At 37.5% G+C, this 26,095-nt stretch overlaps 1 protein-coding gene across 12 annotated transcripts in view; it reads left to right on the top strand.

The window, feature by feature from the left end:
* The window catches only part of NCOA3 (nuclear receptor coactivator 3), a 126,216-nt gene that overhangs the window by 56,140 nt on the left and 43,981 nt on the right, over positions 1–26,095 (top strand). For 10 of the 12 annotated variants that reach the window (XM_087445147.1, XM_087445145.1, XM_087445142.1 and 7 more), the window contains exon 2: positions 3,934–4,015. The exons of 1 other annotated variant lie outside the window; for it this stretch is intronic. The gene's annotated coding sequence lies outside the window, so the exon portion shown is untranslated. Of the gene's footprint in view, positions 1–3,933; positions 4,016–22,859; positions 23,039–26,095 lie in introns of all 12 variants that reach the window. One more of the 12 variants, XM_087445138.1, reaches the window with a different exon arrangement.

Raw genomic sequence — 26,095 nt, 5'->3', positions numbered from 1 at the left:
GTTTATACCTGCTTCTCCTTCCCTAATTAATGGCAGGAACCATATTTTGCTTATAATTCTGAGGGTCACTGCAGCGCCAGGCATCTGATAGGTACAGAGCAAACGTTTAATTGAATTAAGTGCCTCACACAAGGTCACTTAAAGAAGCTGGACTTGCAAAACCTAGATTTTTCTGAAACCAAGGTTTCTGTTTTCACTGCATCATTTAAATTCTCATGTTGACTCCATATAGAACTAAATATTTATTATAATTTATTAAATGACTATGTAGAATAAGTTAGTATAAATCAACTTGGTCCTTTCTAGTATATATCATAGGATAAGTGATAATACATGTCATTTTTTTAAAACCCTATTCTTAGTTTAAGAGACATGCATATGGTGTAATTTGAAATAATTCCTTCCCCTCTTGTCAAAAAGATTATTGTATTTAAAAAAGTTTGTCATCAACATATTACCAGTGTTCCCTTGGGTACCAAGTATGTTTTTACTTATTTACTTGAACATGTAGTGATGGACTAAGTAATAAATAGTAAGAATTCTTTTTACTGAGTTACATTTATATGGCTTCAAAAAAAGTGTCACTTTTCTATATAATTTTAAATTTTCATATGATTTTTAACTGACATCCGTTTTTGCCTTTCAGTATAGCTACAGATTGGTTGCAGTTGACTGTTGCAAGTAAAATCTGTTGGTACAGTTTTGACAACGGATGTATTTATCACTTGATGAATAATCTCAACTGCCAAAGAAGGTTAAATGTAATTTACACCAATGTTATGTAACCTTTAAGTAACCTGAAATTTAACTGGCGCGCAAATTTATTCTGTAGTGCTTTGAAGGTGAACAGGTAACAGCCGACTTTTCCCAAAGATGGTGATTCCCCATCTCTGTGATTTTAGGGAACTGAGGAGGGAGTCCCTGGGAGCACTGCCTGCAGCAGCATGGCGAGAACAATGAGTTTAATATGATTGGTAGTAGAGTCCTCGCCGCCTTCCATGTTCAACAGCAAAAGAAAAACATGTTCATAATATTCAGTGGCCTTCTTTTGTCCAGTTGGTGTTTCCAAGCATCAGCATTATATAGTTTGGATTTTCCTCTCTGTCAACTCCCCTCCCCCAGTTTGATTCTTTGTTCTGGCCTGGAGGCACATCTTCTCAGACTAGCTATTAACAAAGCTCAGTTTGATGTTTTCCTCCCCATTAGCTTTCTAGTGATGCAGGTTTTGATAAATGTGGATCTCATCAATCACCTTTTTGTTAATTCTAGTAGAAAAATTAAGGTCCTCCTCCTGCCCCCTCCTCAGATATCTAGTATTTTGGGGATGTGTCATTCAGTTTTTATGTCAGTGTGATTTGATTTTTGTATGTGTAATTGACTAAAGTCCAAATTATAAAAAAGAGTAAGAATAAGGTAAAATAAAATACTTTTGATACAGGTAAAAAATACTGTCCCAGGAAATCTGCTAGGACTGTTGTTGCCTTTGCAGAATCTTGGTTCTAGACAAGTTAACTGCAGTTTTCCTAACTTCTATACTTGGCAGGACCCTGGTATAGTACTTTCTACCATTCACCCCTTTGCAGGTTCCCTGATAAGCAAGCCAGTCATTGACCTATGACTGTTTGGGGACCTCTCTAGTCCAACTGCACACTTCCTGGGAGGGGAGAATTTTGTAGATGGGGTTTCTTTGGATCCTGGCGGTTATGGGGTATGGATTGGCTGGGTCAGCACTCGTTTGGGTAGTTCTCACAAGCAGTACAGTTATACTTGAGTATTAATATAGGCTCTCTTGCCGACCTTCCACACTAGGCAACAGTACTCGTTTCTTGGGTCAGTTGTTATGGTACTACATACATTCTGACTCAGAGTGCTTATCCTGCCCACTTTTGTTATGTAGGTACTGACCCCACTCCTGTTATGTAGGTACTGACCCCACTCCGTGACCCCGCCCTCCTCCATTAAAAGGAGCAACAAGAAAAGGACCGTTTCTGAAGTGAAACTTGTTTTAAAACCAGGGCCAGAACACTCTGGATTTTCTTTACAGAAGTTCTATTACCTTTTCCCCCTTCACCTTCTTGTAATTAAATTGGTTATCATAAAAATTCAAGTTATAAAACATTTAATTCATTTAAAAACTAAAAATAATGATTGTGTTTTCTCCTATTTTTTATTTCAGTGTGCTTGCAAATTCTTAAGTTATATTGTGTGTCAAATAGTCTTTTGTTTGGCTAATAATAGTTTTTATTTATCGAGCATTTATGTACTGGGTACTAATAAGCAATTTAAGGATTTTCACTTAATCTTCACAAGAGCCTTATGAGGTATGATCCCCATTTTAAGATGGGAAATCTAAGGCTTGAAGAAGTCTTTTTTTTTTTTAAAGATTTTATTTATTTATTTTTCCCCCCAAAGCCCCAGTAGATAGTTGTATGTCATAGCTGCACGTCCTTCTAGTTGCTGTATGTGGGACGCGGCCTCAGCATGGCAGGAGAAGCGGTGCCTCGGTGCGCGCCCGGGATCCGAACTGGGCCGCCAGCAGCGGAGTGCGCGCACTTAACCGCTAAGCCACGGGGCCGGCCCAGGCTTGAAGAAGTCTTAAGTTGACCCAGGGATACCTAGCTAGTAAGTGAAAGAGCTGGGAGTTGAGTTGGATCTGATGGTCTCCATAGCTTCTGCTGTTTAACCATTATGCTAACAACAGTTATACTATCGTGCATTGGAAGATCTATTCCAAGAACCAGCTTTCTTTGGCATGTATTTCTGTTATAAGCTGGAGACTATACGTGATTATAAATAGACACGTTAGTAGATATATCAGCTGTTTCTATAACTTTAATTGCATGGCACTGATACACTATCTGGATTTTCCTCTTTTCCATTTGTGAACCACATATGGTGTGCTTTCCCCCCTACCCCCCAATTTTCTCACCTTTAATTTGAGTTTTAAAAGTGCAACAGACCCTTCATATCATGCAGCTAGATTGTGGTTGGTTGTCCCCTCTGTGCTCCACGTGATTGGCCATGGCTGTAATATGTTCACATATCACTTGAAACTTGTGAATATATCATTTTTTCTTCCACCCTTTCCCAACAAATCTGCCAATTCCAGCATGAATGCTGTTAACTTTGGGGCGTAGGTATGGTTGTTGTCTTGCTGTAGATACAGTGAGAATTGATGGTAGTCAGACTGTTGCTTTGTTACATTTGGAAATTCCTAAGGTGAGGGTTAATGCTTTTATTGGCTCCCTTGTTTGTTGCACCAGGGCTTGCTCCACGTTTCCTCAGGTGCAAAAGTCTGCTGTTTATATGTTCATGTATTTTATTGCAGATTATTTTGAAGAACTGCCCCTCATTTCCCTGTTTCTCATTTAAAAATATTTCTTGTTGGTGACCCAAATGCAGCCTTTCCTAGAGGGAAAGAAAACATCCAGGGCTTTTTTCCTTTTTTTTTTCCCTTCCTTGCTTGCCTGTTTTATCCCTCCGTCCAGTGGGTATTTATCTTTTTTGGACTCGGATATTTAAGCATTAGCTTCTGCCAGGATATTAATATTGTTTTTCATTGTTATTTGTTGAACATTCCTTTTGGACAGGTGGGGACATCCCAAGTTCAGATTACTCATCCAGTTTGATCACTTTTCAGGACTTGGAGCCGGTCTCCTCCACCTCACTTTGCATTATCCATGTTTACAAACTGTGACAGAACATATTGTGTATGTCGTGCCTGACTTTTTAAGCAGAAGTAGTAATATATGGCAAAATAAGGCATCAGCTCAAATTCCTAGGAAGAGGCCTTTTACTTGATAGCTTTTTTTGTTTGTTTCATATGTCCAGGGAAGGGAAAAATGGGAAAAGTCAATTTGTGACTAATAATAACACTTATATTAAGAAAGGGCAATAAAATGCAATACTTTTTTTTTTTTTTTTTGTCCTCAGGATCAAAATACTTGCTGAACAGTGGAGTCAGAGACCAATAAAAATAAACTCCTACTTGAACATCATTTGACTGGTTAGCCAGGTAATTGAGTTTTACTTTGACTTGATCCTTTGTAATTTTCTGACTTTACCCTCTGAAGATGCTGCCCTCTTCTTTGGATTTGTGATTTAATCTTAAGCTTGTTTTATAGTTCATGTTTTTCTCTTTAATGGTAATATTAGTGGAATGAATGAACAGGCTTGGAATGAGTGAATGTATATGTATATATTCATATATGTATGTGTATATATATGTACACCATCCTAACTTTGGGGAGGAGAGGAATTGTATGTTACAGTTTAATATGAGATACTACCCTCCTGCCCACTTTCTCCTTATATGTGAACATTTTACATGGCATTTAGTCAAAATCGGAACCAGCCCCACCTATTTTTACTATTTCACCTTGTAAAGAGTGGTTTCCCAGGTTGCTTGTGCTGGCATATGCCGTTTCCTCTAACTCCTCTCTTAACTTTTATTATTGTGGCAGAATAGGAAGAATGAAGATGGAAAAAGCTATCTGATAGCCAAGAAAGCAATTATGCTTTGCTTAGCTAGGTAAATTTCTTTCTGTCAGTAATACCATCATTTTCTTAGTTAGCTGGGCTTGAAAAATCTGAGTTGTCTTTGAAGGCCCCCCCCCAATACATTTAGTAAATAGGCTGTATCTGGTTTTCTATTTTCTTGTCTCTTGTGTTTGTGCCACTTTCTGTTACTAATCTTAGCTCCCTAGTCCAAGACCCCATAATTTCATGCTTGTATTTGGCCAAATGTCCCTTTATGGCTTCTTATCTCCTGTTTCCACCCACTTGAAATTTTACTAGAAAATTTTGTTAAATATATCCCTTTAATCAAGCTTCTGTTCTGCTCTAAGCTTTGTGCTACTGTTTCCTGGCTTACAGAAAAAAGTATGAACTCCGTTCTCTGGCATTTGAAACAGTCCTTTCTCTAGGAATCTGTCTCAGCCTCCAGCCTCAGCTCTTGCTATTTCCCTGTACAATCCTTCAGTTAATTATCGTATAGACCCATTATATTCTGAACACAGTAGAGAACTGTCTCTATGGTGTTTACTTGTTAAAAAAAATCTTGTATTTGGAAATAATTCTCAATTTACAAAAGTTAGTAAAATAGAGTATAAAGAACGTCTAGAGGGCTGGCCCCGTGGCTTAGCGGTTAAGTGTACGCGCTCCGCTGCTGGCGGCCCAGGTTCGGATCCCGGTCGTGCACTGACGCACCGCTTCTCCGGGCATGCTGGGGCCGCGTCCCACGTACAGCAGCTAGAGGGATGTGCAGCTGTGACATACAACTATCTACTGGGGCTTTGGGGGGAAAAAATAAATAAATAAAATTATAAAAAAAAAAAAAAAGAACATCTAGCTATTTTGTAGCCGGATTCACCCCTTTGTTTTATGATTTGCATTAATGTGTGCTTTCTCTTTCTTTCTGTCTCTACACACACATACACACACACACACTCTCTCTCTCTTCTGAACTATTTGAGAGTAAGTTACATATAGCATGCTTCTTTCCCCTAACACCTCTGCTGTATTTCCTAAGAATAGGGTCATTCTCATTGTTCAGTTATCAACTGCATAAATGGACATCGATACAAATCTGTTTTCCATCTTCCAGTTTTGTCAGTCGACCTGATAAAATCTCTTACAGCATTTCCCTCACTTCCTGTACAGAATCCAGTCTGGGGTCAGGTACTGCATTTAGTTATTATTTCTCTTTAGTCTCTTTTTTCCTGGAATATTTCCACAGCTTTTCTTTGTTTTTTATGACATTGACATTTTTGAAGAATACAGCCCTTCCCCCCTTTAATAGAATATTCTTCGTATTATGTTTGTCTGAAGTTTCCTTGCAATTGGATTGAGGTTATGCATTCTTGTCTGGAATACTGCATAGGTGATGTGATACCCTGAGAAAGATGCACAGCGTCTGGAGGCACATGATGTCTTCTATTCCTCATTGTGATGTTAATTTTGATCACTTGGCCAAGGTGTTGCCAGATTTCTCCACTGTGTAGTTTTTTTCCTTTTTCTTTTGCAAGCGATGAGCAGTCTGTGGGGCGACAAGGCGAATACCGTGATTCTCATCACAGTTTGCCCTAAATTTAGCATTCATTCATGGTTCTTATCTGATCTAATTTTTTACTGTGTTGCTTCCAAAATGGTCATTTTCTCATTCCAGCATTCCCTTCACTCTTACCAGTCAGCTCTTGGCGTTATTCTGTAATCAAGAGCTCTGTCTATCTGTATGGACTCATGATTTCCTATTTTTTGGATTGTTTACCATTTGTTACTCTAGTAATTATTTTGGTGCTCAAATCGTCCTAGGCTTGGATAGTGGAGCTCTTTTAATCCGGCTCCCGTCCTTGTGGGGAATCGTTTTGGAGACCAGGATCTCTGGTGGGTAGGTGTCCTCATTGCTGCTGGAGTGTCTTCTCTTCTTGACTCTTTCAGTGGACAGAGCTAGGAAATATGCGTCTATTTATACACACACATAAACATACTCGTACACATACACGTGTTCATAGCAACACGCTGATACATAGTTTAGAAACCGTTAGTTTATATCAGTATATCCAACTTCACTCCATGTCTACAGCGTTCTTCTTTGCACCCCTCATTTGATATTTTCATGTCCTTTTTTATTCCTTGAGAACCCTGGCTCCCAACATTGTCAGTATGTTTATTCATTTGCTCTATTCTATAATACATCTAAAATAATTTCAGAATTGTTTTGTGCATTTCACTATAATAAACAAGCTAACTTAAAGTGAGTGGAGAATTTGTATGTAGTTCTCCACTTCCCCCCAACCATCCTTGTCAAGACTGAGAATAATTTTTTTTTTTTTTTTGGGTAATTAAAAATGTTTAATTCTGGAAAGTTGAAATCTAGTACTGAATTTGAAAGCTTAGAATAAATTATGACTTTAATTTCCAGACCTTACATGCATTTCTTAATATGTACTTTTTGCCCCAGAAAGTGTCAGTATGGTAAAATATACTTTGATTCTTTTTTTATGGTCAAGACTGAGAATAATTAAATAAATAAATACTCTATTCTTAAATTACTGGAAATCAGCCCTCCCTCCTTCTTTCTTCCTTTCCTTCCCCTCCCCACTTTTACTTACCACCTTTACTTTCTGCATAATGTAGTTATGGTATTGATTTGAAATGAAATTAGGTTCATTTATTTGTTTTCTTGAGTTTCAAAGTTGTTTTTTTAATGCCCCTTCCCATTCTGATTGGTTTTATTTTTTAATATGTAGAATATGAATATGTTTTAAAGAGTCAAAATTTTACAAAAGATGCACGTTCCTTTCTGTATCCCTTCCACCCCATTTCTCCCATTTCTCATAGGTGACCAACTCCAATGTCTTCTGGTTCATCCTCCCTATGTTTTTTTAATAATGACAAGCAGATGTATGTATGTATGTTTTATTTTTTCGTTTTGTTTATACAAAAGGTAGCATACTATATATACTGTTTTGCACTTTGCTCTTTTCGCTTGCTAATGTCTCCTGGAAATAATGCCATATCATGCCAAAGAGATCTTTCCCATTCATTTTTTAAAAATTGTGTAAAATTTACATGACATAAAATTTATACTGTTTTTTATTTTTTAAAATTTTACCAAATTTTCTAACCATTTTCTAGCGTCCAGTTCAGTGGCATTAAGTACATTCACATTGTTGTTCAACTATCACCACCATCCATCTCCAGAATGTTTTCATCTTCCTAGACTGAAACTCTGTACCCATTAAACAATTCCTCATTCCCCCTTCCCCCAGCCCTTGTCTCATTTATTTTTTCACAGAGGTGTAGTTTTCGTTATGTGCATATACCATAGTTTATTCAAGCAATTTCCTATGTATGGGTATTATGTAGGTTGTTTCCAATATTTGCAATTAAAGTAATGCTGCAGTGAATAACCTTATGAATATATATTTTTGTATTGTTGGGAGTGTAACTTTGGGATAAATTCCTGGAAGTGAGACTGCTGTGTTGAAGGATAAAAGTATATGTAGTTTTTGTTCTAGACATTGTCAAATTACACTTCACAGGGATTATACTATTTTGGATTCCTGCCAGCAATGTATGAGAGACCCTCTTTCCCCACAGCCCCACTGTGAAAGTTTGTTCACTCTGCATAATGTTTTTTTAGATGCAGCAAAGTTACTACATGTATCGGTAGTTTCTTTTTATTGCTGAGTAGTATTCCATTGTGTGACTATACCACAACTTGTGTTTCTCGTTTTTGGCTATTAAAAATAAAGCTCTTATGCCATTCAAGTACAAGTCTTTTTTTTTTTTTTTAATAATTTTATTTATTTATTTATTTTTCCCCCCAAAGCCCCAGTAGATAGTTGTATGTCATAGCTGCACATCCTTCCAGCTGCTGTATGTGGGACGCGGCCTCAGCATGGCCGGAGAAGCGGCGCGTCGGCGTGCGCCCAGGATCCGAACCCGGGCCGCCAGCAGTGGAGCGCGAGCACTTAACCGCTAAGCCACGGGGCCGGCCCGAGTACAAGTCTTTATGTGGTTTTTTTTTTCCTCTTGAGTAAATACCCAGGAGTGCAATTGTAGGATCTTATGTTAAGTGTATGCTTATCTTTATTAAAAACTGTGCAACTGTTTTCTAAATTGGCTATACCATTTTATAGTCCACGTGCAATATATGAGAGTTTAAGTTCCACATCTTTCCTATGTGGTACTGTCAGTCTTTTTGACTTCAGCTAGTCTAGTGAGGTAGTAGTGGTATCACATCGTGGTTTCAGTTTGCATTTTCATAATTTTATTTATTTATTTATTTATCCCCCAAAGCCCCAGTAGATAGTTGTGTGTCATAGTTGCACATCCTTCTAGTTGCTGTATGTGGGACGCGGTCTCAGCATGGCCGGAGAAGTGGTGTGTCGGTGCGCGCCCGGGATCTGAACCCGGGCCGCCAGCAGCGGAGCGCGCGCACTTAACCACTAAGCCATGGGGCCGGCCCAGTTTGCATTTTCATGATGTCTAATGATATTGAGAAAAAGTTTCTTGTGCTTGTTAACCACATGTATCTCTTCTTTTATGAAGTGTATGTTTAAATATTTTGCTCATTTTTTAAAATTTGCATTTGTTTTCTTATTGTATGAGTTTTTAAAAAATATATTCTGGATATAAATCCTTTTCACATATGTTTGGAGAGTATTTTCTTCTGATCTTTGTCTTCCCTTTACATTTTCTTAATTTTTTTTTTAATAATAGGCATTTTGAATTTTAAAGTACAGTTGGTCAATTTTTTTCTTTTATGCTTAGTGCTGTTTTATGTACTAAGAGATCTTTACCCTCGGGTTATGAAGATTTTCTCCTGTGTTTTCTTGTAGAAGTTTTATAGTTTTAGCTTTATATTTAGGTCTGTGGTCCATTTTGATGTAATTTCTGTGTGTGGTGTGAAGAAAGGATGTAGGATCAGTTTTTAAAATAGGGATATTCGGTTCCAGGACTATTTGTTGGAAAGATTCTCCTTTTTCTGTTGCATTGCTTTGGTAACTTAATGTCAGGATCTCTTTCTGATCTTTATTCTGTTCCATTGATTTATATATCAGTCCTCATCCTCATGTCTATGGTCTTGATTACTGCAGCTTTATGGTAAGGTTTGAAAGTAGGTACTGTTAGTCTTCTAACTTTTTTCTTCTTTGTTGTGATTGCTTTGGCTAATCTAGGTCTTTTGCATTTTGATACAAATTTCAGAGTCAGTTTGTCAATCCCTAGAATCTTCTCAGTCACTCTGAGAAATGGTCCTGCAGAATCTAGCCAGTTTGGCCATCCTGAATTCTGGTCGTTATCTTGTCAGTTCAGCAAGATCGCTAGACCCTGTCTGAATTCCTCATCCCTGTGCTGTGATTAGGAAATTGCTTCCTGGTAGAAAGCCTCGGTAGGTAGAGAGCCTTTAGTAGGGCTCATGTTGTTGCAGCCCCCTCTGCCCGTGTCGTTTCCCTAACGTTAGGGACCAGAGTTTTTTTCACGGCCTGTTCTCGGATATCTGAATGTCGTTTGTTCTTATAATTTGTCCCGTTGTTCCTGGTGGGATGGATCCTGTTACTCTTTAATGATCTCAAGTAGAAGGCCCACAGTTGATTCTTGAGTTCATAAAGAAAGATTCTTCTCATGTTTTCTCTTTTTTTTTAAAATTACATAGGTGCAAAAAGATGTCTTTATTAACCGTATAAGCTTCTTTGAGCAAATTTTATTCAACAACTTCTGAAGCTAGAGGATTAATTTCTGTCTGGAAGTTTTCCTAAGGAATATAGGATTGAACTTTTTTTAATAGATGTTTTAATAGTTTTTAACATTGTGAAATTTTGGGTTGTACATTTTTGTTTGTCCATTACCATATATATGTCTCCCTTCACCCCTTGTGTCCACCCCCCACCCCCATTGCCCCTGGTAACCGCAATACAGTTTTCTTTGTCCATGTGTTGGTTTATATTCCACATATGAGTGAGATCATACAGTGTTTGTCTTTCTCTTTCTGGCTTATTTCAATTAACATAATACCCTCCAGGACCATCCATGTTGTTGCAAATGGGACGATTTTGTCTTTTCTTATGGCTGAGTAGTATTCCATTGTATATATATACCACATTTTCTTGATCCAGTTGTCAGTCGAGGGACACGTAGGTTGCTTCCACTTCTTGGCTATAGTGAATAATGCTGCAATGAACGTAGGGGTGCATAAGCCTCTTTGGATTGTTGATTTCAGGTTCGTTGGATAGATTCCCAGTAGTGGGATAGCTGGATCATAGGGCATCTCTATTTTTAATTCTTTGAGGAATCTCCATACCGTTTTCCATAGAGGCTGCACCAGTTTGCGTTCCCACCAGCTGTGTGTGAGGGTTCCTGTTTCTCCACATAGGATTGAACTTTTAAAGGCTTTTTTTATTTATTCTTATATCTTGAAACTAGGAAACCAATCCAAACAAACTCTCTCCACCAGATTTCACTTGTAGTACCTATAACTTTTTTCTTTTTCGTGAGGAAGATTGGCCCTGAGCTAATATCCATGGCCAATCCTCCTCTTTTTGCTTGAGGAAGAGTGGCTCTGAGCTAACATCTGTGCCCGTCTTCCTCTATTTTGTACGTGGGATGCCGCCACAGCTGGTTTGAGGAGCAGTATGTAGGTTCACGCCCGGGATCCGTACCTGTGACCTCTGGGTCACTGAAGTGGAGCACGCAAACTTAACCACTAGGCCACCGGGCTGGCCCCCTAGTACCTATAACTTTTTTTTTAATTGTAATATATTTAATGTGCACATGATGATTTGATATATGTATACGTTGTGAAAGGATTTTCACAATCCAGTTAATTACAGACATCACCTCACATATTTACTTTTTTATTTTTTTGGGGTAGGAATGCTCAAGATCTACCTCAGCCAATTTCAATTATACAAGATAGAATTATCAACTGTAGTCACCATGCTATACATTAGATCATAAGTACTTATTCATTTTCTAACTGAATGTTTGTAACCTTTTACCAACCTCTCCTCATTTCCCCTGCTCCCCAGCCCTGGCAACTACCATTCTACTCTCTGCCACATGTTTTCTAGAATTTTTTTTTTTTGTCTGTTTATCGTGGTAACATTGGTTTATAACATTGTATAAATTTCAGGTGTACATCATTATACTTCTGTTTCTGCCACAATTACATCATGTTCTCATGTTCACCACCCAAATACTAATTACAATCCACCACCACACACATGTGCCTAATTATCCCTTTCGCCCTCCTCCCTCCTCCCTCCTCCCTCCTCTGGTAACCACCAATCTAATCTCTGTCTCTATGTGTTTGTTTGTTGTTGTTATTATCTACTACTTAATGAGTGAGATCATATGATATTTGACCTTCTCCCTCTGACTTATTTCGCTTTGCATAATACCCTCAATGTCCATCCATGTTGTCACAAATGGCTGGATTTCATCTTTTCTTATGGCTGAGTAGTATTCCATTGTGTATATATACCACATCTTCTTTATCCATTCGTCCCTTGATGGGCACTTAGGTTGCTTCCAAGTCTTGGCTATTGTGAATAACGCTGCAGTGAACACAGGGGTGCATGTATCTTTACGCATTGGTGTTTTCAAGTTCTTTGGATAAATACCCAGCAGTGGAATAGCTGGATCGTATGGTAGTTCTATCTTTTATTTTTTGAGGAATCTCCATACTGTTTTCCATAGTGGCTGCCCCAGTTTGCACTCCCACCAGCAGTGTGTGAGAGTTCCCTTCTCTCCACATCCTCTCCAACACATGTTGTTTCCTGTCTTGTTAATTATAGCCATTCTGACGGGCGTGAGGTGATATCTCATTGTAGATTTTTTTTTGTGTTTTTGTGAGGAAGATCAGCCCTGAGCTAACATTTGCCAATCCTCCTCTTTTTGCTGAGGAAGACTGGCCCTGGGCTAACATCCGTGCCCGTCTTCCTCCACTTTATATGGGACGCCGCCACGCATGGCCTGACAAGTGGTGCGTCGTCTGAACGGGCGATCCCCGGGCGGCTGCAGCGGAGCTCGTGCACTTAGCTGCTTGTGCCACCTGCTGGGCCCCTCATGGTAGTTTTGATTTGCATTGCCCTGATAGTTAGTGATGCTGAACATCTTTTCGTGTGCCTCTTGGCCATCTGTAGATCTTCTTTGGAGAAATGTCTGTTCAGGTCTTTTGCCCATTTTTTCATTGGGTTGTTAGTTTTTTTGTTGTTGAGATGCATGGGTTCTTTATATATTTTGGAGATTAACCCCTTATCAGATGTATGGTTTGCAAATATCGTCTTCCAATTGTTAGGTTGCCTTTTTGTTTTGTTGATGGTTCACTTTGCTGTGCAGAAGCTTTTTAGTTTGATGTAGTCCCATTTGTTTATTTTTTCTGTTGTTTCTCTTGCCTGGTCAGACATGGTGTTTGAAAATATGTTGCTAAGACCGATGTCGAAGAGCGTACTGCCTGTGTTTTCTTCTACAAGTTTCATGGTTTCAGGTCTTACATTCAAGTCTTTAATCAATCCATTTTGAGTTAATTTTTGTGTATGGTGTAAGGTAATGGTCTACTTTCATTTTTTTGCACGTGGCTATCCAGTTTTCCCAACACCATTTGTTGAAGAGACTTTCCTTTCTCCATTGTGTGTCCTTGGCTCCTTTGTCGAAGATTAGCTGTCCATAGATGTGTGGGTTTATTTCTGGGCTCTCAATTCTATTCCATTGATCTGTGTGTCTGTTTTTGTGCCAGTACCATGCTGTTTTGGTTACTATAGCTTTGTAGTATATTTTAAAATCAGAGAGTGTGATACCTCCAGCTTTGTTCTTTTTTCTCAGGATTCGTTTAGCTATTTGGGGTCTTTTGTTGTTCCATATAAATTTTAGGATTCTTTGTTCTATTTCTGTGAAAAATGTTGTTGGAACTTGGATAGGGATTGCATTGAATCTATTGATTGCTTTAGGAAGTATGGACATCTTAACTATGTTAACTCTTCCAATCCAAGAGCATGGAATATCTTTCCATTTCTTTGTGTCTTCTTCAATTTCTTTCAGCAATGTCTTATAGTTTTGAGTGTACAGCTCTTTTACCTCTGGTTAAGTGTATTCCTAGGTATTTTATTCTTTTTGTTGCAGTTGTAAATGGGATTGTATTCTTAATTTGTCTTTCTGCTACTTCGTTGTTAGTGTATAGAAATGTAACTGATTTTCTATGTTGATTTTGTATCCTGCAACTTTACCGTATTCGTTTATTACTTCTAAAAGTTTTTTGGTGGATTCCGTAGGGTTTTCTGTGTGTAAAATCATGTTATCTGCAAATAGTGACAGTTTCACTTCTTCCATTCCAATTTGGATCCCTTTTATTTCTTTTTCTTGCCTGATTGCTCTGGCTAGGACTTCCAATACTATGTTAAATAGGAGTGGTGAGAGTGGGCATTCTTGTCTGGTTCCTGTTCTTAGAAGGGATAGCTTTCAGTTTTTCACCATTGAGGAGGATATTAGCTGTGGGTTTGTCATATATGGCCTTTATTATGTTGAGGTACTTTCCTTCTATACCCATTTTATTCAGAGTTTTTAATCATAAAATGGATGCTCTATCTTGTCAAATGCTTTCTCTGCATCTATTGAGATGATCGTGTGATTTTTATCCTTCATTTTATTAATGTGGTGTATCATGTTGATTGATTTGCGAATGTTGAACCATCCCTGCATCCCTGGAATAAATCCCACCTGATCATGGTGTATAATCTTTTTAACCAGTACCTGTAACTTTCACTGAAGTTCTCTCTTCTCCAGGTTCCCTAAATTTACAAAGTCCCTGGCCTGCCAGGAGGTAACCTTCCTTCTACCTTTTAGGCTGGTTCCTATAACGCAAGACTAGGTACGAGGCTCATAGACATTGACTTATATAAAGTGCAGTCTTTGTTTGTTAGTGATGGACTTGTCGTATCTGTGAGCATCATTCTCAATTATGACGTCCATGATATGGCCTTGATTGTCCAATTGTCTTGGTAAATAGGTTGGCAAATTTTTACGAAACCTGTGCAGTTAACATTATTGACATGAAAAGTAGACTCAGTTTTTACTTTTATTTTTTTTCTGAAATTTGAGGAGATAGAATCAGATGCCACTTAAAATGAGTTCAGTTTGTATAAGCGTAATTTATTAAATTGAGGACTAGAGATAGATGAAGAAAGAAAAAGGGCTTCTTCATATGCCCGTCAGAAAACATACCATTAAATAACAATAATTTTCTAAAACAAATAACTACGGTTAAATTTCTTCACTAGTTTATTCACTCCTATGTAATTAATTCTGTTTTGCTTAATCCTTTTCTGTAGTCTGCTTTGAAGGAGTCGTCTGCTTTAGGTATATACCGAGACCTAGAAACTTTGACTTAGTCCTCTGGTATGGTTGTAAAATTTTATAAGTTACCTTAGCTCTGTAGTCCCTCACCCAGAGTCTATTTCATAAAATATCAGGATTTAAAGGTACTTTGTATAGTCTTCTCCATGAGAATCTTAGACTTCAAGGCAAACATCAGAGGGAAGCAGGGCCACCCATTTGGCAGTAAGACATTTCTGGTGCTCTACATTCATCCTTATAGATAGTGTTTATCTGATGGTCTTTCTGCTTGGCCTGAAGGATAGATATCCTTTTATTTCCTGAAGTGTTTATGACTAATTGTCTCAACTTTCATTTATCTGAAAATGTCTTCATTTCACATTAATTTTTGAAGGGTTGGTTCACTGGATATAAAATTCTGGGTCGACTTTTTTATTACAGCACTTTAAAGATGTTGTTCTAGTGTCTTGTGGGTTTTTTTCCTGAAAAGGTAATTTTTATCCTTGTTCCTCTGTATGTATGGTCTTTTTTTTCTTATGGCTATTTTCAAATTTTCTTTCTTTTTTTTTTTTTTTAAGATTTTATTTATTTATTTTTTCCCCCCAAAGCCCCAGTAGATAGTTGTATGTCATAGCTGCACATCCTTCTAGTTGATGTATGTGGGACGCGGCCTCAGCATGGCCGGAGAAGCAGTACGTCGGTGCGCGCCCGGGATCCGAACCCGGGCCGCCAGCAGCGGAGCGCACGCACTTAACCGCTAAGCCACGGGGCCGGCCCTCAAATTTTCTTTTTATGTTTGATTCTAAATAGTTTGTGATGTACTTAGGTCTGGTTTTCTTTGTATTTATTCTCTTGGAATTCTCTGAGCTTCTTCAATCTGTAAATTGGTGTTTTCATCAAGTTTGGGGAAGTTTTGGCCGTTATTTCTTCAAGTATTTTTTTCTGCTTCATTCTCACTTCTGGGGCTCCAATTACATGTTTGTTAGACCATTTGATATTTCTCACATGTCCTGAAGGCTCTGTTCATTTTTCTTCATTCTTTTTTCTTTCCATTCTTTAGATTGGGTGATTATTTTGATATCTGTTCATGTTCAGTTACTTTTTTCCTCTCATCTCCAGTCTGAGTGCTATTCAACGATAAAATGTTTTTATGTCTCATCTTGTTCTTACAACCCTGTGTAGGAAGAGGCTTAAGAAAAACTAATGGATTTATCAAAGTTATATAGCTAGTTTGTGATATAATTGAAATTAGAACCTAAATCATGAGTCTTTGCAAACTTCGGACTATTTTCTTTCTATAATTCAGTGAAATTTATCTTGTGGTAAGTTGCTATCTTTTTAAATGTTTTTGCTGTTATGAGTAGGAGTGGGGGTGGTGGTAGGGGATACTATTTAATTAACTTAAACATTGTAAAATTGCAGAAAATTGAAGTTCTTATTTTTGCTTTAATAAATGGTTTTCAGTGGACGAATTTATCACTGAAGTCTGTAATACCTTAAGGACTAATCTTTTATATGACATTCTTCCAGCAGTGAAAAATATGTCTATGGTTGTTCGACAGAAAAATTCAACTCTAACCACAGAAGTTTCAAAATCATGACTTTTTGGAATCCTAGGCTGTGATGTCATTTGTGGTCTTGAAAATTAACTCTTTGAAGTATAGCCTCTTAACATGTTGATGGATTTACTTCATGAAAATTTCTTAAACCAATTTTTGTGTCATCTTAATTAAAATAAGAGCACTATGTAGTTGGATAAAGAAATGAAAGTATTGCCAAGGCCAGGGTAATTATCAAGTGCCTGTAAGTGCCATAAGTTATATTCTACTAACATTTTAGTTTCTAGATATTAAAAAAGTATTGCTAGCATATGAATAGCCTTCTAAGTTTTAAGAACGGTGTTTATCTCTGTTATTTAGTTTAATTTGAAATTGAATTACTAAAGTTTAAAGATGACTTTTAATTATAAACTCTCCTTTTATGCCTTATAATTAAAATATGAATCAAACTCATGGAAGTCTTCTAAAGCAACTATTACTTAAAAATCAAACAATTTAAATGAATTACAAATTAAATATGTAGGAAAATTGACATTTGGTAGTTTTGTCAATTACCTGCCTAGCTATAACAACTGTTAAATTTAAAGCTAGAAAACACCCGATGTCAGAGTTTTCTAGCGTGGAAACTGGGAGTAGTAACAGTCACGGCTTGGCATCAGTTTCCTCATAGCAATCAATCCGCTTGTTTTACAGATCTCAGGTTCTTTCCAGCTTTAAGTTTCTATGATTGATGGATTAGCTTCTTCATTACAGAGCCTTTTAGTCCCCCTACCAGCTGCTTCTCCCCCACTCACTGTAAATGCTTGATGATTAGTCAGATTAGGAGATGAGAGTATTGGTAAAATGAAGATATTTTAAATTATTTTTTAAAGGAGATGTGGGGGCTGGCCCTGTGGCCCAGTGGTTGAATTCGTCGTGCTCTGCTTTGGCGGCCCGGGTTCAGGCATTCAGATCCTGGGTGCGGACCTACACCACTTGTCAGCCATGCTGTGGCAGCAGCCCACATTTAAGCAGAGGAAGATTGGCACAGATGTTAGCTCAGGGCTAATCTTCCTCAAGCAAAAAAAGAGGAAGATTAGCAACAGATGTTAGTTCAGGGCTAATCTTCCTTAGCAAAAAGAAAAAAAAAAAAGGAGATGTGTATAGGGATGGGTCAAGAACCTGCAGTCCTTGGTGATGACTGTAAGGGCCATAATTCTTCTTTTGGTTTGTTTGTTTTTGTGAGGAAGAATAGCCTGAGCTAACATCCAGTGCCAGTCCTCCTCATTTTTCTGTTTAGAAAGATCGCCCTGGGCTAACATCAACACCCATCTTCCTCTACTTATATGGGACGCCGCCATAGCGTGGCTTGACAAGCGGTACATTGGTGTGCGCCTGGGATCCGAACCTGCGAACCCTGGGCCACCGCATGAGAGCACGCGCACTTAACCGCTGTGCCACTGGGCCCGCCCCAGGGCCATAATTCTTAACTGTTTTCTTTCCTTTAAGACTGGTAAGAATTTCTAGTGAATGTGCCTGGAAAACAGTAGCTTCTTATTGGGAACTTCAGCTGGGCCAGTTCTATTGGAAGGCGGTGTTAAAACAGCTGTAAACAGTACAGTTAGAGATGCCATGAAAAAAAAGGAGTAAAACATTTCATGTTATGACTTAAGCTTTATTGTTTGTGGTTTTTTTTTTTTTTTTTTGTGGGAATAGTTAATAGCTTGGGCTGTGACATCAGAAAGACTTGGATTTAATTTCTGCCTCCAGTACCTACTAGATACATGACCTTGAGTTGTTTTACCTCCCTGTGTCCCAGTTTTCTCATGTAAAAGAGGGATAAAGTTGAACTCTCCTTTCATCTGCTACCCTATTCTGTATATCAGAGGGCTGTAATGGGGATTAAATGAGAGTAGTAAATGAAATGCACTCAATACAGTATTTAAATCAAATGTTGGATTAAGTATTTGTCCACGTAGTACTTTTTTTACCTAACCTTAGAATTATGCAATATTTTATATAAACAAGAGTATATATTATATGTGAGTTAGGAGGTATACTTCAGAAAACACTTGTGGACCCACTACTTGAACTTAAGTACTAGAAGGTTGTTGTAAGTACCTGCTCCATGTGTGTTTCTCCATGAATTCATCCTCCTGCTTCTATCCCAGAAGTAACAGCTATCTTTAACTGAGGTAATTAATCACTTTTTAAAAATCATATGTGTGTGTGTTCCTGAACAATGTTTAGTTTTTCTAGCTTTACAAAAATATAATGAATATGATGTGCTTGCTCTTTTTTACTTTGATTGCTTGTAAGATTTAACCACATTTTGTATAATTTATTTTTGCTACTACTGTATTGTATTCTTTTGTATGACTTTATTAGAATTCATTTTTTAAATTTGGGATTGGTGAACATCAGAGTTTTGTCTGGTTTTTGACGTTTGAATGGTCTTGTAGTGAACGTTTTTGTGTATGTCTCTTGTTGCATAGAGTATTGTTATTGCCCTAAAGTTTTTAAACGTAAACTTGATTTTAAGTTGCTGATGTAATAAATTTACTTTTCATGTGGAACTTATTGAGAAAAAGTAAATTTTCATATTGAAATAGCCCTATGTTAGCTAATGATTTTATCTCATACCAGTCATTTAATATTTATCACAGGATTAGATATGCACTGCCATTTTTCTTACATAACTTAAAGTACTTGATTTTAAGAGACAACTTTATTAAGTGTAATTTACATACAGTAAATTCACCAACCTAAAATTCACAGGTTGAAGAGTTTTGACAAATGTAACCATTACCACAGTCAGGACATAAGACATTTCCATCACCCACTAAAGTTCCTTCATGTCCCTGTGCAGTCGTGTCCCGGCAGCCACTGGTCTGCTTAAGTCTCTCCTGTTTTGCCTTTTCTTGAATTTCATAGAAATGGTGTCCCCATTATGTGTATTTTATACTTTATGTAATTGTTTTACTGTTCTTGGATATTCTGTCCTTTTCCTTTTTTTCTTTGTATTTCAGTTTTGGAAGCTGGTATTGATAAACATTTAAGCTCACTGATTTTCTTTTTCCTCAGCTGTGTCCAGTCAACTGAGCCTATCAAAGGCATTTTTCATTTCTGTTAGTATTTTTCATTTCTAATAGTCCCTTTTGATTCTTTCTTGGAGTTTATCTGCTTGCATTACCCATCTGTTCTTACATGTTGTTAGCTTTTTCCGTTAGAGCCTTTAGCACATTAATCATAGTTAAAATTGTACAATTACTTTCCAGGTTTGTTTTTTTGGTGAGGAAGATCAGCCCTGAACTAACATCCGTTGCCAATCTTGCTCTTTTTGCCAAGGAAGATTAGTCCTGAGCTAACATCTGTGCCCATCTTCCTCTATTTTGTATGTGGGATGCCATCACAGCATGGCTTGGTGAGTGGTGCATAGGTCTGCTCTTGGGGAACCGAACCCAGGGACCTGGGCCACTGGAGTGGAGTGTGTGAATTAACCACTACACCACCGGCCTGGCCCCTAGTTTCCAGTTTTTTAAAAGAAATATTTTTTTAAAAACCTGGCTTCTTTCCTGTTTACTAGCAAACTTTGGAGGCTTCTTTGCATATATTATCAAATCAATTTTCATTTATTAGTGCTCATGATTTCTCATTTAAGAATATAGGTGACCACACAAAAACTTGTGCATAAATGTTTGTAGTAACATTATTCATAATAGCCAAAAAGTGGAAACCACTTAAATGTCTGTCAATTGAGGAATGCATAAATAAAATATGATATATCCATACGATGAAGTATTACTCAGAAATAAAAAGAAATGAAGTACTGATATGTGCTACAACATGGATAAATGTGAAAGTATTATGCTAGGTGAATAAAGCCAGTCACAAAGGACTGGATATTGTGTGATTCCATTTATTTGAACTGCTCAGAATAGGTAAATCCATAGAGACAGAAAATAGATTAGTCGTTGCCTGGAATGTGTGGAGTAGGGGGAGATGAGGTAGGGGGGATTAGAGGATTAGGGGAGTGACAGCTAAGGGGTTTCTTTTTGGGATAATGAAAATGTTCTAAAATTGATTGTGATGACAGTTATACAACTCTGAATATACTAAAAGCCATTGAATTGTATACTTTGAGTATATGGTATGTGAATTACATCTCAAAAGCTGCTAAAGAATATAGTGGTGTATTGAAAAATATTAAGAGCTCTATGATGCCATAAAGGAATTTTATGGAAAATATTTTTACTTTTGTCATGGCACTGACCTCAAAAGGTTTGCTGTTTATCTCAAACATTTCTGGATTTCAATATAACATATTAATTGAACTCATCTTAATTTTTCTAAAACCTTATTCAGTCTTTGTCATAGAAGTCAACCTGTAATTACAAGGTTAATATTAATTCCAGCACCGTATCCTTTTCATGTGTCAAGACTTTTTCTTAAAAAAAAAAAAGAAAAAAAATCAGTTCAAAGTCATACCCAGACCCATTTGCACTTTATTTGTCCGTTAAAGGTTTGTGAGATACTTATGGGTATCTTGCAGCAGTATGTCCAGAAATCAATTTTTGCTCTCAAGCTTGTAAATAGCAGTTAAAACAAAACTTGCCAAGAAAGCCATAATTTCAGTGGACCTGCTATTTAGGGCTAATGAAGTGCTGTGGTTACAAGTGGAAAAGCCAAAGTTATTTTAATTGAGATAATCTGACCGCACTCAGTCCCTCACCCCCTTTCTATTTTCTTTTTGGGTTTTAAACTTTTAAGAGTCTCCTTCTATGGAAAGAAGACTGATGACTAGTGATATATTTAAAATGTGGAGGTAAATGGTTTCTATGATGATATGTAGGGAAATATTAATGCATTTATAATTTTTTTTTTTAATAATTTTATTTATTTATTTTTTTTCCCCCAAAGCCCCACTAGATAGTTGTATGTCATAGCTGCACATCCTTCTAGTCGCTGTATGTGGGACGCAGCCTCAGCATAGCCGGTAAAGCGGTGCATTGGTGCACGCCCGGGATCCGAACCCGGGCCGCCAGCAGCGGAGCGCACGCACGTAACCGCTAAGCCACAGGGCCGGCCCATGCATTTATAATTTTAAAAGCTTAAATATTTTAAATTTAATATAGAGGTGCTTTTAAAAGAAAATTCCTATTGATAGTTGTGTTTCATTGTTTGAAGTCAAAGACCAAAGGTTAAGCTGGTTTACTTTAATGATGAAGCTTTCAGAATATGGAGAGAAAACTGTTAAATTTGTAAGATCGATCTTTGACATGAACAACAAACTATCAATCCAATCACCATTTTTCTGCTCTTGGTGAAAATGGATGGAGCTGAGGTTTTAGTAATCGTTCATTGGGTTCATAAAAAGGACAGTTTGATTGTACTTGGAAAATACAGACATAAAAAATCACATTGGTAATATAGCTCTTGTAATACTTAATTTTGTAGCTTATTTAGGTCAATTATATTTCTTAATTATCAGCTCAATGATCTAAAAAGTGAGCTGCTGTACAAATAGGCCAGTTTATATCACCGTTATAAATGGCCCTGTCTCTCATGTGCCAAACTCCTAGAGTAATTACTTTCTTATGATTCTTTGTTTCCAAAAACTGTTTTAATAAGAAAATGTTTTTGAATCTGTGTAATATTTAATATGTAAAGCTTGCATTATTTTGAAGTTGATATTGAAAACTTCTAAACTTCTGACCTTGAATAGAATTTGCTGTGTATAACCATTGCATGCAGCTGGTGGATTCAAAATTGCCTTTTCTGGGTCTCTGCTTTGTGAAAAATAGTATGTATTGGACATGAGTGCATGACAGCTGACATTTATCAAGGATAACAGGAGCCTTACTCATTTTCACATTTTAAAGCAACTTTGAAAGCTTTTCGTGCGTGCACATGCTCAACATATGTTCCTAAGATTTAAATGCATTTTCCACCATGTATTGCCTGTCGTTAACACAAGAAACTGAGCTTCATATATTAAACTTATACTGTGTGAGTATATAAGCATCTAAAGATCAACAGTGTAGGATATGTAATTCACTTCTATAGAATTGTGTCTTCATAGTTTTTAAACTATTACAAGTAAAAGTGTACCTAACGTAGTTCAGGTAGCACTCTTGTTACGTAATGTTGTGTGATTTGGCATTTCTTTAACCCCTCTACTATAAAATTTGACCCTAATGTAGAAAACTGACTCATAGAAATTATTTTTTTCTAAATCGACTACTAGTATATTGCTCTTCTGTTCAAAAAGACTTTTATAGAGTTAGTTATTTGACTAGAGAATGACATAAATAGAATTGGGATTGCACAGTTTTTAGTCTTGGTTCTTAGCCTTTTAAAATTTTCTTTAAAATTAGATTGTGATAAAAGTTTAAAAAGAATTCTAGAATAAAACTGCAAAATTCATAATGTGTTGGCAAACTTGTTAATTAAAATAACACTTTTTATGGTTGGTATGGGTTTCAGATACTGCAGCCCTTCTGGCATGCATTGATATGCAGATCACACTGACTTGCTGCAAGGTAACAGGAGACATGCTTTGACTTCAGAAGATAAACTGGTTGTGCAGTCCCATCATCCTACTGTCTTCCCACTTCCAGACATGATTCAGTAGTATAAGACTTTTGAGTCCTAGGCACTGGGAAGTAAGTTGAAATTTAATTTTTTATGTATGAGAGTTTTACTTTGGCTTTTGATAAGCCTTTTCTGTGGTGTGAAGGTACCATGTAAATTGTGGATGTTTCATTACTTAAATAACTCTCTCCCAATTCCATTAGAAATATTAAGAGGTCTGAGTTCTGTTCGTTTCCATTTTCCTTTTGGCAGTTGAAAAGGAAGCCATTTTATTAAGAAAGATGAGTAGTGAAAGGAATTTTAAATTTAGGCTGGTTAAATTGCCAGTGTCTTTATATTTAAAAAAAATTGCAGAGCAATTAACAAAGAAGAAATTGCCCTTAGTCACTTGTGACCGAAGTGCCCCTTCTAGTAAGAGGTACTGTTTCTACAAATTCTTTTTTTTTTTTTTAAAGATTTTATTTATTTATTTTTTCCCCCCAAAGCCCCAGTAGATAGTTGTATGTCATAGCTGCACATCCTTCTAGTTGCTGTATGTGGGACGCGGCCTCAGCATGGCCAGAGAAGCAGCGCGTCGGTGCGAGCCCGGGATCCGAACCCGGATCGCCAGCAGTGGAGCGCGCTCACTTAACCACCAAGCCACGGGGCCGGCCCTCTACAAATTCTTTTGACAGAGAAATGTACAGTATCAGAGAGGTTTAAAGAAAACGTTTGAAGTGTTTACATAAGAACAGTTTAAAACCACTACCAAAACTTTATTTGTAGATCTCAGCATCTTTGAGAGTTTACTTCCCAAAAGACATCTCTTTTAATCCCCTCTTAGGTACCAAGGTTTAGGCAATTTCCTTAAGTTATTCAGCTAACATAGAAGTCAGAAAACACACAAATACATTGTTTCCTGAGTTTATCTGGGTTGTAGATACAGTTACTTTATAATTACAGGGGCAAAATTCTGTTTTTGTTTTTTTTTTTAATAGCCTTGATTCTGTCTGTAAATCGTAAGATTCTTGAGGGAGTCATTTTTCAAGCCTGCCGTTTGCTGAGACACTGAGCTTCTTATTTGCGTATGTTTTTTCTTTCAGCAACCCTCTAAAGGTGATGGTATGTCCATTCAGAGAATAGAAAATTGAGGTTCACAGACTTTAAATTTGGTAGTAGCGTGCTAAGGCTTAGATCAACTCTGAAGTCTGTGTTCTTTCCCTTTTGTTACTTCACTGTGCTGCATTCTGGTTGGATTCATCAGTTTTCTTGTCCAGTGCACTGTGTGTGTGTGTTTATTGTGTCCAGTCTAGGAATTAATCCTATCTGTTGAGTTTTGCTTTCAGATATGGGTTTAAGTATCCCATGCTAATAACCAAATCTATCCAGAGTTTGGATATTTGGTGCTCAGATAATGGGCGATACCACTGTCTTTTTTCATTCTTCATAATTTATGAAAGTTTACAATTCATTCTTTTTATAACCATTTTAACTGTTTCTTTTCATATATTTTTTCATGGCCATCGATTCTTTATCTCATTAAGGATCATAAACATTTATTTTAAACTTATTTCAATATTTCATTTTATTGGGTGATGAGTTCATCTTCTGATATTGATGAGTTTCTTAGCCATCTTTCTTAGTTCAGTTTTCAAGTACACTTGGGAATTTTAGTTTATGATTTGTGTCTTGAGTGGGAAATTTCTTTTTCTTTCTTTCTTTTTTTTTTTTTTGAGGAGGGCTAGCCCTGAGCTAACATCTGATGCCAATCCTCCCCTTTTTTCTTGAGGAAGATTTGCCCTGAGCTAACATCCATGGCCATCTTCCTCTACTTTATATGGGATACCCCCACACCATGGCTTAACAAGCGGTGCGTGGGTGCACGCCTGGGATCCGAACCTGCGAACCCTGGGCCACCGAAGTGGAGTGCACGCACTTAACCACTTGTGCCACCAGGCCAGCCCCAGAAATTTATTTTTCCTTTCTTTTGGTGCCGTCCATGTGTCCCCCTCTCCCTGCCCCTGGCTCTATTTTTGTTGCCTTCACTCATTTCTACCATACCTTCAGTCTGTGTCCAGGGTTCTGTCCCGAGGTATTATTGCAGTGTGAGAGGTATGCATGACCCACGCTTGGTGTATATTACCCTTTCTTGCTTCTACAACTGCAAGTGACAGTTGGATGTAATCAGTAACTAGTTATTGATAATCGTTTTTTTCACCTTCCTTTCAGGAATATTTTGTTTGGTTTCTGCCTATGAGCCTTGCTTTTGGTCTTATTGTCTTATGTATGATTTGATTTCCTGACTACCTTTGCTAGTTTCTGGTCCTGGAGCTCAGTGGGTTCATGGAGTCATCAGTTCATTTCCATATGTTTGCTCTGTGTCTTGGTCTACAGATGTATTTGTTATGTTTGAGCATGGCTGTTTCTTTCAAAATTAATAAAAAAATATATTTTATTTGTCATTATTGTATTTGGAGCAAAGGGGGGAAGAGTGTGGTCAGTTGAAAGCAGTAATCCACTATGTCATCTTATCAGGAAGTCCTATGTTCTTTTGATCTCACAACATGGCTTATTTATATAGGCCTGCTGATCGAGACTGAAATATTTATTTATTTATTTATTTGAACCTTTTTTTTTTGTGAGGAAGATCAGCCCTGAGCTAATAAAGTCTGATGCCAATCCTCCTGTTTTTTTTTTGCCGAAGAAGATTGGCCCTGAGCTAACATCCGTGCCCATCTTCCTCTACTTTATGTGGGATGTTGCCACAGCATGGCTTTGACAAGAGGTGCCTTGGTGCACGCCCGGGATCCGAACCTGCGAACCCCGGGCCGCCGAAGTGGAGTGTACGCGCTTAACTGCTTGTGCCACCGGGCCAGCGCCTGGAATATTTATTAAATGAATGTGTAGAAGATCGTGGAGAAGCCATACCAGTTTCAAACCCTTAATCCCAACCCTTGTCTAGTACAGTGGTTCTCCAAGTGTGGTTCTTGGACCCTTGGGAGTCCCTAAGAACCTTTTACAGGGTCCACACAGTTAAAATTATTTTCATAATAACACTAATATGTTATTTGCTGTTTTCTTCCTGTTGATGTTTGCCCTGGCGGTGCAGAAGCAGAGTGGTGCATACAGCTGTGGCGTCTTAGCCTGAA

The sequence above is a fragment of the Ceratotherium simum genome, chromosome 21 (assembly GCF_057802395.1).
Source record: "Ceratotherium simum simum isolate JZ-2026a chromosome 21, ASM5780239v1, whole genome shotgun sequence".
In the NCBI taxonomy this organism is placed as follows: domain Eukaryota; kingdom Metazoa; phylum Chordata; class Mammalia; order Perissodactyla; family Rhinocerotidae; genus Ceratotherium; species Ceratotherium simum.
The sequence above is the reverse complement of the archived record's forward strand: the minus strand, read 5'-3'. Positions and strand labels throughout refer to the sequence as shown.